Genomic DNA, 13,299 nt, shown 5'->3' on the forward strand with positions numbered 1-13,299 from the left:
ATCTGGTGTTGGCTTTATTTCACAAGTGATGCCACTTTTGAGCAAGGCAACTTCCCATTAAAAGTGATAATTTTTAACCTGTAGGCAAAATTTGGGACAGAGTCTGCAATCCAAGGAACCCTTGGTCAGGTAAGTTAATCCCCCTGAGCCCAAAAGGATTATAGGATTCCACATATGAAACACATTTTTATTTACATGATGTTAAAAGTTGAATAAAATACATGGGTTAACTGAGGGCCCACAACAAAATATTGCAGTGTATCCCCAGCCCCTAAGAGGAGTTCTCCTGTTCAGCGATGCAGCCTGGAAGAGGAACCTTGTAGTGGTGTTCAGGGCTTGGAGAAGGAGAGGAATTTCCAGAAAGGGGTAAAGGGAAAAGGGACTTTCTTCCCCTTTATCATCCTCCACACAGTGTTAAAACGTACTGTGTTAAAAAGCACTGTGAGGAGGGCTTTTCTTAACAGTGTTAAAAACCACAAAAATGTTCAGGTTTGGGGCTGGCCGCCAGCTACTCAACCTGATCATTTTATTGCTGCATGGCATGACGGGGGAGGTTTCTGGAGAGTGAGAAAGGGGAAACGTGCTCTTTTTCCTTTCTTCCCTCCTGAATCATTCCCATATAAGGACTGGGAGGGGAGATAATTAATCTCATGGTACACATCTTGCTCTTCTCCTCCTGAGGCACTTACTAAGTTCTGAAGCACTTGGTTTCTGTATTGTGTGGAAGATCAAAATCCATAGATTAGCAATATATATATATATATATATATATATATATATATATATATATCTGCAGCTTCAGAACTGAGGACCTTGTTTTCTCCCTGAATCTATGTTTTCCTGATGGAGAGAAGAAGAAGAAACATAAGAGGGCCACCTCCACTCTGAAGAAATAGAACAGAAAGCCAATCCAGTGGGAGCAGAAAAATGTTTTTTAGGGCGCAATCCTATGAGGATAGGAGTCCGCCTCCGAACTCGGAGGTGACCGCCTATCCAGTGCAGGGCAGGAGAAGCGCGGAGGGGATCATTCCCTCCACGCTTCTGCCCTGCATCAGCTGTCTAGCTGCGGGAAGGCAGAGCGGGGCAGGTGGCTGCCGGATGACACATAGGATGTGTTGTACTGGCATTTCCACTTTCCCCACCCCAGAACACCTCCCGGAATGCCCCTCTTCCGAGCACGGAGCTCGGGGCTGTTCAGTTCCTGGAAAACCACATATCCTATGGCCATCTAGATGCTGATTAGCGGCCATAGAATTGCTCCCTTAATACTGTTAAGTAATTCGCAATATTGTAAGACAGAACATAGAAGTTGGGAACTACTTAACAGTATTAAAGTGCAATTTTGTTCTCATTTCCTGGAAGAACGTGTCATTTAGCTTCTGTACCACATGTTCTTTATGGAAGACAAAATGGGTTTGCCACTCTTTTCCTTCAGTTTGCCTGACACAGCTTTGGGTAGTATAGCTTCTAACCAATCATCCTATCATCATTCTCTTTGGCTTCACATAGGTGCCCTTTAGACATAGACCTGGTTTGCATGTAACGACATTCCAGAGTATGGGTTGAGTCGTGGATTGTTGAATCGTGGGTTGTCATTACGTGCAAACCCTGCACTATGGTTTAACTATGGGTTATTAACCACAAACAACCCAGAGTTCACAATGCAACAACAAACCATGGGTTCTCTTCCTGGGTTGTTCGTGGTTAACAACCCATAGTTAAACCATAGTGCAGTGTTCACACGTAACAGCAACCCACAATTCAAGAACAACCCATACTCAACCCCTACTCTGACTTGCATTGTGTGAACCAGGCCATAGTCACAGCCAGGTGGAAACTGCTTTGTTTTGACTTGTTTCCATGTGGCTTGGGATCCCATGTGGCTTTATTCCCATCTGAATGAAGCAATGGCATGGGATTTCCGACCTATATTTCTGTGCCTGAATTCTGCATTCTTGTGTGTGTTGGATACACAGCCAGGACAGTACTAATGATGTAAATCTGTTCTTTCCCAGTCTAATATATTTTGGGTATCTCCACATAGACTCTGGTCATTTTACAATAGTTATCCAGATACTTGGATGATATTTCCTAGCTTCTTGGCTTCTTCCTAGCAGTATCAGTATTTGTAGAACGAGTTCGTGTACCTCTTCTTGCATGCATCTCCAGAATATATTCTATAAATTGTTACAGGTTTGAGCAGGCCAATTCCCTTTCCACCCCGTTCAACATTCTGCTGGTTCTAGAAGTTCACAGATCCTTGTCAGGCCATGTTCCCCAAGTGTGTAAAAAACACCACTTTATTTTTGGGTGGCCCTGTTTTGCTTCCTAGCTGATAGGTGCTCAACCAATCAAGTCTGCTGTTTATAGGGAACAAGCGGGGACTTACACAAAATGTTGCAGTTTATTCCCAGCCCATAAGAGACGTGTTCCTGTTCAGGGCTCCAACTATCTGGGAATAGGAGCATTCTACCAATGTTTTGGAGTTCAGGGGAGGCACTGGGAGGGCAGAGGAAAAAGACAACCTTTTTTCTTTCCCACACCCCTGAAACCTTCCCCTGGGTGCTATAAAGGGCTTGAGGTCATAACTGGCTGGCAAGCTCAAACCCCAGCACTTGATTGTTCTATCTTGAGAAGGTTTCTTGAGAGTGGGAAAGGAAAAAGTGTTCTTTTTTCCCTTTCTTCCATCCTTAAACTTCCCCATATAATGGGTAGGGGAGTTTTTTTTTTAACTTCATGGCATGCATCCCCCCCCCCTTAATCCCCACTCCCAGTATGCTTACTCTAAATTGTTGGGGGATTGCCCAGGCATATTATCCCTCACTTGCTCTTTCTCTTCAGTGACACACACAACATACTGTGGAATTTTGAATACTTAAAAATTGCTTTCCAGTCCCAGTACAGTCCATTATCTCCAATTTGCAGGTTGGGAGGTTCTGGCTAAAGGGAGTGGTTTACAACAAGTCTGCAGGATATTCCAATATTACTATTGCAAGTTAGAGGTGCGTTTGAGGCTGGTTTGGATTTCAAGCCCCAACTCTCCCATACAAAAGCACCATTTGGGTTACAGCAAAGATCATTCTACTTTAGAATGCCACCTAGGACTCCCAGCCCAAATCCAATGCTTAACACAACACACATTTTTTCTTTTAAAATGAGTTAGAGGAAAACAACTCCTCTGGATCGGGATGGATGTGCTGCTGCCTAGTCACAATTATGCTAATATCCTGGATTGTCGTCTTCTGGGTAAATCTCACTTCTGCCTCAGGGAGAGGAAAATATTGGGTCTAAAGGAACCATGAGATTTCATCTCTGGACAATGGGGATTAGTTACTGTAGAATTTCTTTTCTCTAAGCAAGACTGACATCAACATTCCTGGAGGTTCACAGGTCTTTGTTTTGAATGTTGTTTTTGATAGTTTTTCTTTTAGTTTATAAATGTGCATATTACTTTGTACCTAGGGAGTCCCCCAAGTATGCAGAATTTTATTTACCTTATTTGGGGGGGGGGTTCATTTCCAAACTGGTGGGCACTCAACCCGCCAAAGTTTTTTATTAGAAAGAATGATGATGCCTAGAGACATAGTTTTAAAGCCTTAAGTGGTTTCAGCAGAGGTGTGTGTGTGTGTGTGTATGCATAGGGTTGGATCCAGATTTGGGTACATGCAACAGGGCTGGACTACCCTGCTGAGTGGGGTGAGCTCTGGTACAAGGTGGGGGAGAGGAATCCCACCCCCCAGTCAAGCAGAGGTACCATTTGTTCACAGAAAGCAGCTCTTGGATCCAGCCCATAATATATGCATACATTTGATTTGTACCCTATCCTTCACCAGGTTCCCAAGTCATCTTACAAAAAAAGTTAAAATAACAAAACATGCTGTACGTAAACACTTCTTGTCCCACCGTCACCTCTGGTCAATCAGGTTTTGCAGGCATTGAAACAACACTATATCTTTAACAAAGTGATCCCACTTTCAAACTGTATTCAGTTCTTTGGAAAGTTATTGACTGTCTCCAGCTGTTATTTCTATATACAGTTAGTCAGATAGGTAAGAAATACCTACAGAGGCTTGGAATAAGTTCCTTGCTGGGTGTACTAAAATAGCAAGAAAAATAGTTCTCGTTCTTCTTAACTTCACCAGTAAGGAATTGATTTTCTAAGCTTTGTGCAAATTATAAAGCCACTTGTATATTTGTATCTTTCTTTAATTTACAAGTATGTGGAGAACTGTTTGAGTGGATTGAACGATGTTGCAAGTTTCAGTGCTAGAAAGGAAGGAAGGATTGGGAGGAGCCCTTGTAAGAAATTAATTATCAGAGTTATAGGACCAAAGCCAATAAGCAAACCCCAAAGTCCTGTAATTGTACTTTCCTTGGGGATACACACATGAAATAACTGCTTTTCATCTGAATTTATTTTTACTTTTATTGGAATTCATATCCTACCACATTGAGGCTGCAATCCTATGCTCCCTTAGCTGGAATTGAGCACTATTGGATATAGTAGGACTTGAGTAAATGTGTAGGATTTTGCTGCAAGTCTAATTGGATATAATTATAAGGAGTCGGATCCAGACTTAGTCATGCTTAGAGACGGTCCATTGAAATCAATGTGACTTCGTATGTTTAAACTACTTACATACCGCTTGATATCATAAGATCTCTAAGCAGTAAGTTAGTCATACCTTACTTGCCCCATTGGCTCTAATAGGTCTGCTCTAAGCATGACCATGTATGGGTGCAACCCAAGATGTTTACAGTGTGCAAACACGCCAATAAAGACATTTATAAATTAGATCTGTTTGCAATACTCATCTGGACTAAATGAAGGTAAGGAAGTATACACAAATAAATGTTAGCACCATTTTAAGTGTTCAAGTCTAAAAATAATTCTTAAGCTCAGACTGTTTATGCATGAGCGTGCGTGCACATACTCGGTCCTGTCTCCACAACTCTCTCTGGCAGTGCTCCACATCTTTCAATGGACTCACTTTCTCCACCTTAAGAAAACAAGTATGTGCAGTTAATGGAGTTAATGTAAGTACTCTAAAAAAAATGAGGCTAGAGTGCCAAGATAAAACAACAACTAATAATAATTTCCACCCATGGCCTTTGTGCAATCCCATATTATGTGGGTAAGTCATGGATTCAGAAAGATGTGAAGCCATCTAATAAGGAGTCAGATCACTGGTCCATCTGGCCCAGGGGTAGTTTTGGAGTACAGTTCCCTCACCATTGGTCATATGAGTGAGAATTATGGGCACTGTAGTCCAAAACGTTTGGAGGGCACTAAGTTGCCTATCCGTGATGTAGCCCAATATTGGCTCTGGTGACTGCCAGCAATTCTCCGAAGTCATTCCTAGCCCCGCCACCAGAGAATCCTTCACCTAGGACATTGGGGGATTGGACTTGGGACCTACTGCATGCAACACATCTGTTCTGTCATGCAGGAATGGCCTCTCCCTGGCTGCTTCACATTAACAACATCTTTATTTACAACTGTTGACGCAATTTCCCACAGAACGACTGTTGTTTCTCCAAACACCCCCCTTGGCACACCTCAGCTGATTCTGGGATAGAAACTTGGCATTTGAACCAGCCACTCCGGGCACTCTGTTTGCTCAAAAGTCACCCATTGTAGGCTGCAGATAAAAGGGGAACAAGAGTGCCCCTTTAGTTATGGTGAGTCACAAAAAAAAAGGTTCTGCCATTATAAGCCTCGAAATTATACTGCTTATAGAAATGACAGCTGTTTAGCTAACGTGAAACTTGGCATCCATGATCTACCCAATGACGTCTACTGTTGTGCAAAAGTTCAGAGCAATCTGATTAAAATTGCTACAGGTAAAGCAAGTTTTTAAAAAATGCTGAAAATTGACACATTTGTACTATTTACTCCAAGCTGTAGCTTCCCATCTATATTTCTTTTAAATTCTGGGGAAAATTACTGATGTACTTTATTCAGGTTGGTTGAGGAGATGTGCTTGGTGAAGTTCTGAGCAGCGGTTCAAAATTTATTAAGGTTTCTCTGCCCTATGAAAGCCTATGCTAGCAACTGCTGGCAAAGTTATGTCGGGCATACTCGGTTTCATTCTGAAGCTAAAATTCTGCCAGTACTCCAGTGTTTTGAGAGGAATTCCAGTGTACCTGTCAGCATTCTGACAGCAGGAGAGGGGAAGCAGGAAACTGTCAACTGAGATAAGAATGAGGTAATTTTGAAGGCTGAGGGAATCACTCTTACTGATTGATAGATCACTGATGAAGAGGGGATAGGGAGGGAAAGAGAATGGGTATGTTGGAATCCTGTGCAGGCTTATTCAGAAGTAAGCCTTTCTGAACATACAGGGACATACCTATTCATTTGTACACATCTACTCAGTTAATGACTTCTTAGTGTGTATCTTTTTTTAGTTTTCTGTTTTTTTCAGAACACATTTTTTAAAACCAGAGAAATCCAATTCTCAGAAACCTGCCACTTTAAGACCAGAGTGTCTCATGTAAGCTCAAGCTCCTCAAAGCCAGGAAATTGAAAGCTAAGGTTGATGCCTTAACAGACATGCCCCATGATCAGTAATGATGATGGGCCAGTGTCACAAATTGTGACACTTACAAGCAACTAATAGGCATGGGTCAACTCACACGAGGATTCCTCTGCCAATAGAGTATGGCTCAGATGCTTCATAAGGCACTACAGGACCAGGACAACGTGGGGAATCTTTGCTGATCCCAGGCACTCCATCCTCCCAATCTGGATTAGGGCCTGAAAGACCCAGGAAACGTGTGGGTGCATGGAAGGTAAGTTGTAAGCAAGCACAATTTATGACATTGCACAACATTGTTACTGATCTTGGGGCACATCCGTTAAGGCATCACCCTTTAGCTTCCGATTTCCTGGTTTTGTGGAGCTTGAGCTAACACGAGGTAGGCTTAACTCTGGTGTTAAACGGGCAGGGTTTTTATAATTGAATATAGATTCTTCTGAAACACTTCCCCCCCCCCTCCAGCTGGCATCCCTGCCTTCATTAAATTGAGCCCTAAAATACCAGACCACATTAATATTAGCAGTGGGCCTAATGTTTTGATCTATTTATTTTTTACTGGTGTTAGAGGGGAGAAATTGCAACTGAACATTGTGGGAATGGGTGAGAATTTTGGAGAAATTCCTCAGGGTGCAGGGCTTCAATGCTTACATACTGTAAGGAGGTGGCTGAGGGGTTTGTGTGTGCTTTCTTTTCCCGTTTTCCCTGTTCTGTCCTGGCAGCTGTTCCGGCTGCTTGAGCTTTCTGAAAAGCCGCCTAGAGGACTTAATGGGGACTGCCTTCCTTGGGGCTTTGCAGTGCTGCTGCCTGCTGAAGGCCTGAAAGCTGAGCCAGGAGTTGTTACAATTCTTATTGTTGTTAAAAAGGGCTTTTAATAACAACAAAGCAAAACCCAAAATGCCTCTCTCTCAGCTTTCAGGCACTCAGCAGACAGCAGCACTGGAAGCCCCAAGGAAGGAAGTCTTGGTGGTGTTCGCTAAGGGGCTTTCCAAGAAGTTCAAGCAGCCGCAGAGGCTGCAGGAATGGTAAAAGAAAGAGGGCACAGGAACCCCTCAGCCACCTCCTTACCGTAAGGTAAGCACAGAAGCCCTGCACCCTGAAAAATATCCCCGAAATGCTCAGCATCCCAACAAAGAGTTGGAAAATGACAGCCTCTTTTGCCGGGAGGGAAACAAAGAGGTTGCGAGAGGCCAGGTGGGGTTTCTGCACAGGACTATTTAATATCTCTGCTCAGCTATGAAGCTGAGAGGGTCTTGGACAGGTCACTTTCGCTCAACCTAACCTGCCTTTGTGAGGATAAAATGAGAGAACCTTTTGCCAGCCACTCTGAGCTCCTTGGAGGAAGGGGAAGGGTACAAATGTGAGTATATTTTTCTCTGTTCCTGGACAGGTGAGAGCAATATACTGGTCTGACTTTCTGAGAAACCCTGGGTCAGAAAATGTCTTTGAGTACTCCACTTGTGGCTGAGAAGTGGGTAGAGGTTGAAGCAAGTGTACAGAACTGCCTGATAATAATGTATTCTGTTAGAAGGGGCAGTGAATAATTGATTCACTTCTCTTTTTTTGATAAAATATACATAGCACTTACCAGTGGCAAAATGGAGGAAACAGTCTACTGACTTCTTTACTGAGAGAGGGAGAGAGAGAATTTGAGTCCTTCTGGTGTTTTTCCTCCAGGTGATTATTATGTTCTTTTTCTTCTTTATTTTTTTGGTAAGTTTTTAGATAACTTGATTTTTAGGAATTTAATCTTTTTCTATGACCGTGGAATCTCCCGGTAGATAAACAAAGGCAAACATTTCATCTTACATTGATTCACAAATACAAATGACAACAAATAAGAGTGATAAACATAATCATACTCAAAGCAGTCCCCCAGGTGATTATGATCATGTAAAGAGGGGGCTGCCCCTCTTGCACCCCACTGCATCCCTGCCCCCCATCTATGCATTGTGGGGAGTGGGGGGAGGATGTCAGCGGTATGCATGTAAGCTTCCCCTGGATTTAGAACCCAGCATTTCTAAATCATGGGAAAACTTATGTACATAGAGCAGATTCCCTCTTCAGACCATTCCCTCCAAGCTGACAGTGGGGTGGGTGAGATGGAGCCAGCAGGTGCAGCCCCACTCTTCCTTCATGTGATCATAAGCATGTGAAGGAAAATGCCTGAAGGAGGCTTTAAAGTTCCAGTTTCATTAAATTCAATATGGCTTTGAAAATGGCTTTGTTTATTTTGACCCTGGCCTAATTATGGCAGGAGGACGAAACGCAGGGCCATTCCTTCTCTACTTTGGACCTTATCTACATTTTACAAGAGGAAAATGTACTCACGTGTGAGTACATTTTCAAGGGATCCTCAATCGATTTGCTAAAACCTTACATTAGTATTTTAAAACATGGTGGATATAGATGTATTGGACCTACCTGTATCAAGCATGCTTTGAACTCGCCTTGAAATGCTGAATGTTAGTTTTTAAGTACGAACGATATGTGTCCATGCTAAAAATACAGGGAATGGTCCAGCCAAAGTTAAGCACGTAGATGTCCCACTGATTTCAGCTAGGAGCCCTGTTCAGTTCAAGCCAGCTAGAAAGTGAGTGTGTGTGTGTGTGTGTGTGTGTACACACATAGTGGCAGCAGGCTCCATCTTACAAGCTATGTGCATTCACATTTGCTCTCTGCAGAGGTTCCAGTGAATTAGAGTAGGTGGGAAAACTGGCTGTTCTGTTACTATTTATTTCTTTTCTGCTATTCAGCCAAAGGTCCCCAAAGCAGCATACAAGGACTTAAAAATCCATACTACATTATGAATGTCAAAATAAAACAAAACAAAGAATTCACTAATATGATCATTTATAAATGTAAGTAGTCAGCAGAAATTACAGAAATTAAGGGTGAGTGGGGAAACATAGAGAAAAGCTTCATTATAAAAGGTCTGAATGGTAAGATGGTCTTCACCATCCGATAAAACAAAGAGATGGAACCAGATGCACCTGTTGAGGGTGTTCCATCCAGGAGCAAAGCTGGGTCAAGCATCACCCCCGAACACCAAACCTGATCCCTCCAGTACCAGTCTTATTTGGGTTCAAAAGTGTTTTTGTCTTTTGGAGCTCAGACCCCACCTCTGCTTTCTACTTAGGTTCTTGGCCAAGTTCCTTTTCTTTTAGTCTCACCAGTTTGCCTTCCTGGAAATGAGTGTTTTGTGGCTGCCTACCATGGCAGCCATTTGATGAATGAGCACTCCCTCGTCATGGGAGCCATTTTGTGAGAGTGCCTACAGCACACTTTCAAAATTCCAGATGTATTCACCAGTGGGGGCTGTGCCCCATCATACTAAACTACCCACTTGACCCCACAATTTAGAATCCCTTTTTGTTGTTTCTCTTCTATTTCTTGGTGGCTGGATGTGCTACAGAGGAAAGCCCTGGTTTCTAGCCACCCACCATCTTTATTTCCTAAGAATGGCTTTGAGCCCCACATGTGACCCAGAGGTATTCATGGGAAATGAGGATGGCACCAGTTGAAGGCCTGCCCTCCCTTTGCTTTGAAGTGATCCCAGCTACCAGTAAGAACATTTGTTAATTTCCAAAAAAGGAGGGATAGAGCATCTTGGTTGGCACCAAGAAAGATGTCTTGGGTGCATTGGTGCTCGCGGGTACCATGTTGCCTACACTTGTCTAGATGCTGAGCTCTCCATAAAGGGTTTTCTGTTCACCAGCATCTTCTCCGATGTGAGTGTAATGATATACTCAGACTTCCACCTCCACCTCGATGCCCGATTTATTAAATCTTTTCCTTGCTTCCAGTGACTACCATTAACTTTCTCCTCTTCCTTTCCCTCTCCTGTTCACTTTCTAGTCCACCTGGCCATTCCATGGCCAGGCATGTGACAGGCGCAGCATTACACTGCTGCCGTCCTTGCTACAGCAGAAGGGTTGCCACCACTGCATTTCTGCACACAGTCTCGGAGCTGTTGATGTGACAGAGGGCTGGGCGCTGGCAACCCTAGGCTGGGGGTTTAAGCTCAGCTATTTCCCCCAAAGCTGTACTGTTATAATTTGATGTGCTAACTAAGGAAATCTGTACGTGCCATCTTCTTTTTAAAAGGTTCCTTATGCAAGAAGAAGAATTCAAGGCCTAACTGTATTGGTTTAAGAATTCATTAACCTTGGAGAAATTCTTTGGACAGTGAGCACCAGTCTTGCATTGTGTTGACGGTGAATCACCCTGGAACACTTCCAAAATGGCACATCATTTCATTATTGGCACTGGAATTATCTTTTTGCCATTTGCTATAAGCTCAGTATTTGTTGTTCAGTGGTTAAGTCGTGTCCGACTCTTCGTGACCCCATGGACCATAGCACGCCAGGCCTTCCTGTCCTGTGCTCTCTCCCGGAGTGTGCTCAAGTTCGTATTCATTGCATCGGTGATGCTATCTAGCCATCTCATCCTCTGCTGTCCCCTTCTCCTTTTGCCTTCAATCTTTCCCAGCATCAGGGTCTTTTCCAGGAAGTTTTCACTTCACATTAGGTGGCCAAAATATTTGAGCTTCAGCTTCAGTATCTGTCCCTCCAATGAGCAGTCAGGGTTGATTTCCTTTAGGATGGACTGATTTGACCTCCTTGCAGTCCAGGGGACTTGTAAGAGTCTTCTCCAGCACCACAGTTCGAAAGTATCAATTCTTCGGCGCTCAGCCTTCCTTATAGTCCAGCTCTCACAGCCATACGTTACTACTGGGAAAACCATAGCTTTGAATATGCGGACCTTTGTCGGCAAGGTGATGTCTCTGCTTCTTACTGTGCTCTCTAGGTTTGCCATAGCTTTCCTCCCAAGGAGCAAGCGTCTTTTAATTTCATGGCTACAGTCACCGTCTGCAGTGATCTTGGAGCCCAAGAAAATAAAATATGTCACTGCTTCCATTTCTTCCCCTTCTATATGCCAGGAAGTGATGGGGCCAGATGCCATGATCTTCGTTTTTTTAATGTTGAGTTTCAACCCAGCTTTTTTACTTTCCACTTTCACCCTCAACAAGAGGCTCTTTAGATCCTCTTCGCTTTCTGCCATTAGGGTGGTATCGTCTGCGTATCTGAGGTTGTTGCTAATTCTCCCAGCAATCTTAATTCCGACCTGTGATTCATCCAACCCAGAGTTTCTCATGATGTACTCTGCATATAAGTTAAATAAGCAGGGCGACAATATGCAGCCTTGTCGTACTCCTTTCCCAATTTTGAACCACTCGGTTGTTCCATGTCTGGTTCTTACTGTTGCTTCTTGACCCTCATACAAGTTTCTCAGGAGACAGGTAAGGTGGTCTGGTACTCCCATCTCTTTAAGAATTTGCCAGAGTTTGTTGTGGTCCACACAATCAAAGGCTTTAGCATAGTCAATGAAGCAGAAATAAATGTTTTTCTGGATTTCTCTTGCTTTCTCCATGATCCAGCGAATGTTGGCGATTTGATCTCTAGTTTTTCTGCCTCTTCAAAACCCAGCTTGTACTTCCAGTAGTTCTCAGTTCACATGCTGCTGAAGCCTAGCTTGTAGGATTTTGAGCATAACCTTGCTGACATGTGAAAGGAGCGCAATTGTACGGTAGTTTGAACACTCTTTGGCATTGCCCTTCTTTGGAACTGGAATGTAAACTGACCTTTTCCAGTCTTGTGGCCACTGTTGAGTGTTCCTAATTTGTTGGCATATTGAGTGCAGCACTTTAACAGCATCATCTTTTAGGATTTTAAATAGCTCAGCTGGAATACTGTCATCTCCGCGAGCTTTGTTGTTACTAATGCTTCCTAAGGCCCACTTGATATCCCTCTCTAGGATGTCCGGCTCAAGTTCAGTGGCCGCACTATCATGGCCATCAAGGACATTAAGATCTTTCCTGTATAGTTCTTCTGTGTATTCTTTTCACCTCTTCTTAATCTCATTTGCTTCTGTTAGGTCCCTGCCTTCTTTGTCCTTTATCATACCCGTCTTTGCACAAAACGTTCCCTTGAGATCTCCGATTTTCTTGAAGAGATCTCTAGTCTTTCCCATTCTGTTGTTTTCCTCGATTTCTTTGCATTGTTCATTTAAGAAGGCCTTCTTGTCTCTCCTTGCTATTCTCTGGAACTCTGCATTCAGTTGGATATATCTTCCCCTTTCTCCCTCGCTTTTCGCTTCCCTTCTTTCCTCAGTGACTTGTAAAGCCTCATCAGACAGCCGCTTGGCTTTCTTGCATTTCTTTTTCTTTGGGATGGATTGAGTTGCTGCCTCCCGAACAGTGTTACGGACCTCCGTCCATAGTTCCTCAGGCACTCTGTCTATCAGATCTAATCCCTTAAATCTATTCCTCACCTCCACTGTATATTCATAAGGGATATGATTTAGGTCATACCTGAATGGTTTAGTGGTTTTCCCTACGTTCTTCAATTTAAGCCAAAAATTTTCAATAAGAAGCTCATGATTGTGCTTCTTATTTGCAATAAGAAGCACAGTCAGCTCCAGGTCTTGTTTTTACTGACTGTATAGAGCTTCTCCATCATTGGCTGCAAAGGACATAATCAATCTGGTTTCGATATTGACCATCTGGTGATGTCCATGTGTAGAGTTGCCTCTTGTGCTGTTGGAAAAGAGTGTTTGCTATGATCAGCGTGTTCTCTTGGCAAAACTCTATTAGCCTTTGTCCTGCTTCATTTTGTACACCAAGGCCATGCTTGCCTGTTATCCCGGTGATTTCTTGACTTCCTACTTTAGCATTCCAATCCCCTATGATGAAAAGGAC

At 43.2% G+C, this 13,299-nt stretch overlaps 1 long non-coding RNA gene across 1 annotated transcript in view; it reads left to right on the forward strand.

Annotated features, from left to right (window-relative positions):
• The first annotated feature begins 7,333 nt into the window (after positions 1–7,333).
• The window catches only part of LOC146347791 (uncharacterized), a 31,241-nt gene continuing 25,275 nt past the window's right edge, over positions 7,334–13,299 (forward strand). The window contains exon 1 of the long non-coding RNA XR_014790420.1: positions 7,334–7,613. This is a non-coding gene — a long non-coding RNA (uncharacterized LOC146347791). The remainder of the gene's footprint in view (positions 7,614–13,299) is intronic.

Source organism: Heloderma suspectum, chromosome 4 (genome assembly GCF_057233095.1).
Source record: "Heloderma suspectum isolate Gila_16-S chromosome 4, 16-S_ref, whole genome shotgun sequence".
In the NCBI taxonomy this organism is placed as follows: Eukaryota; Metazoa; Chordata; class Lepidosauria; order Squamata; family Helodermatidae; genus Heloderma; species Heloderma suspectum.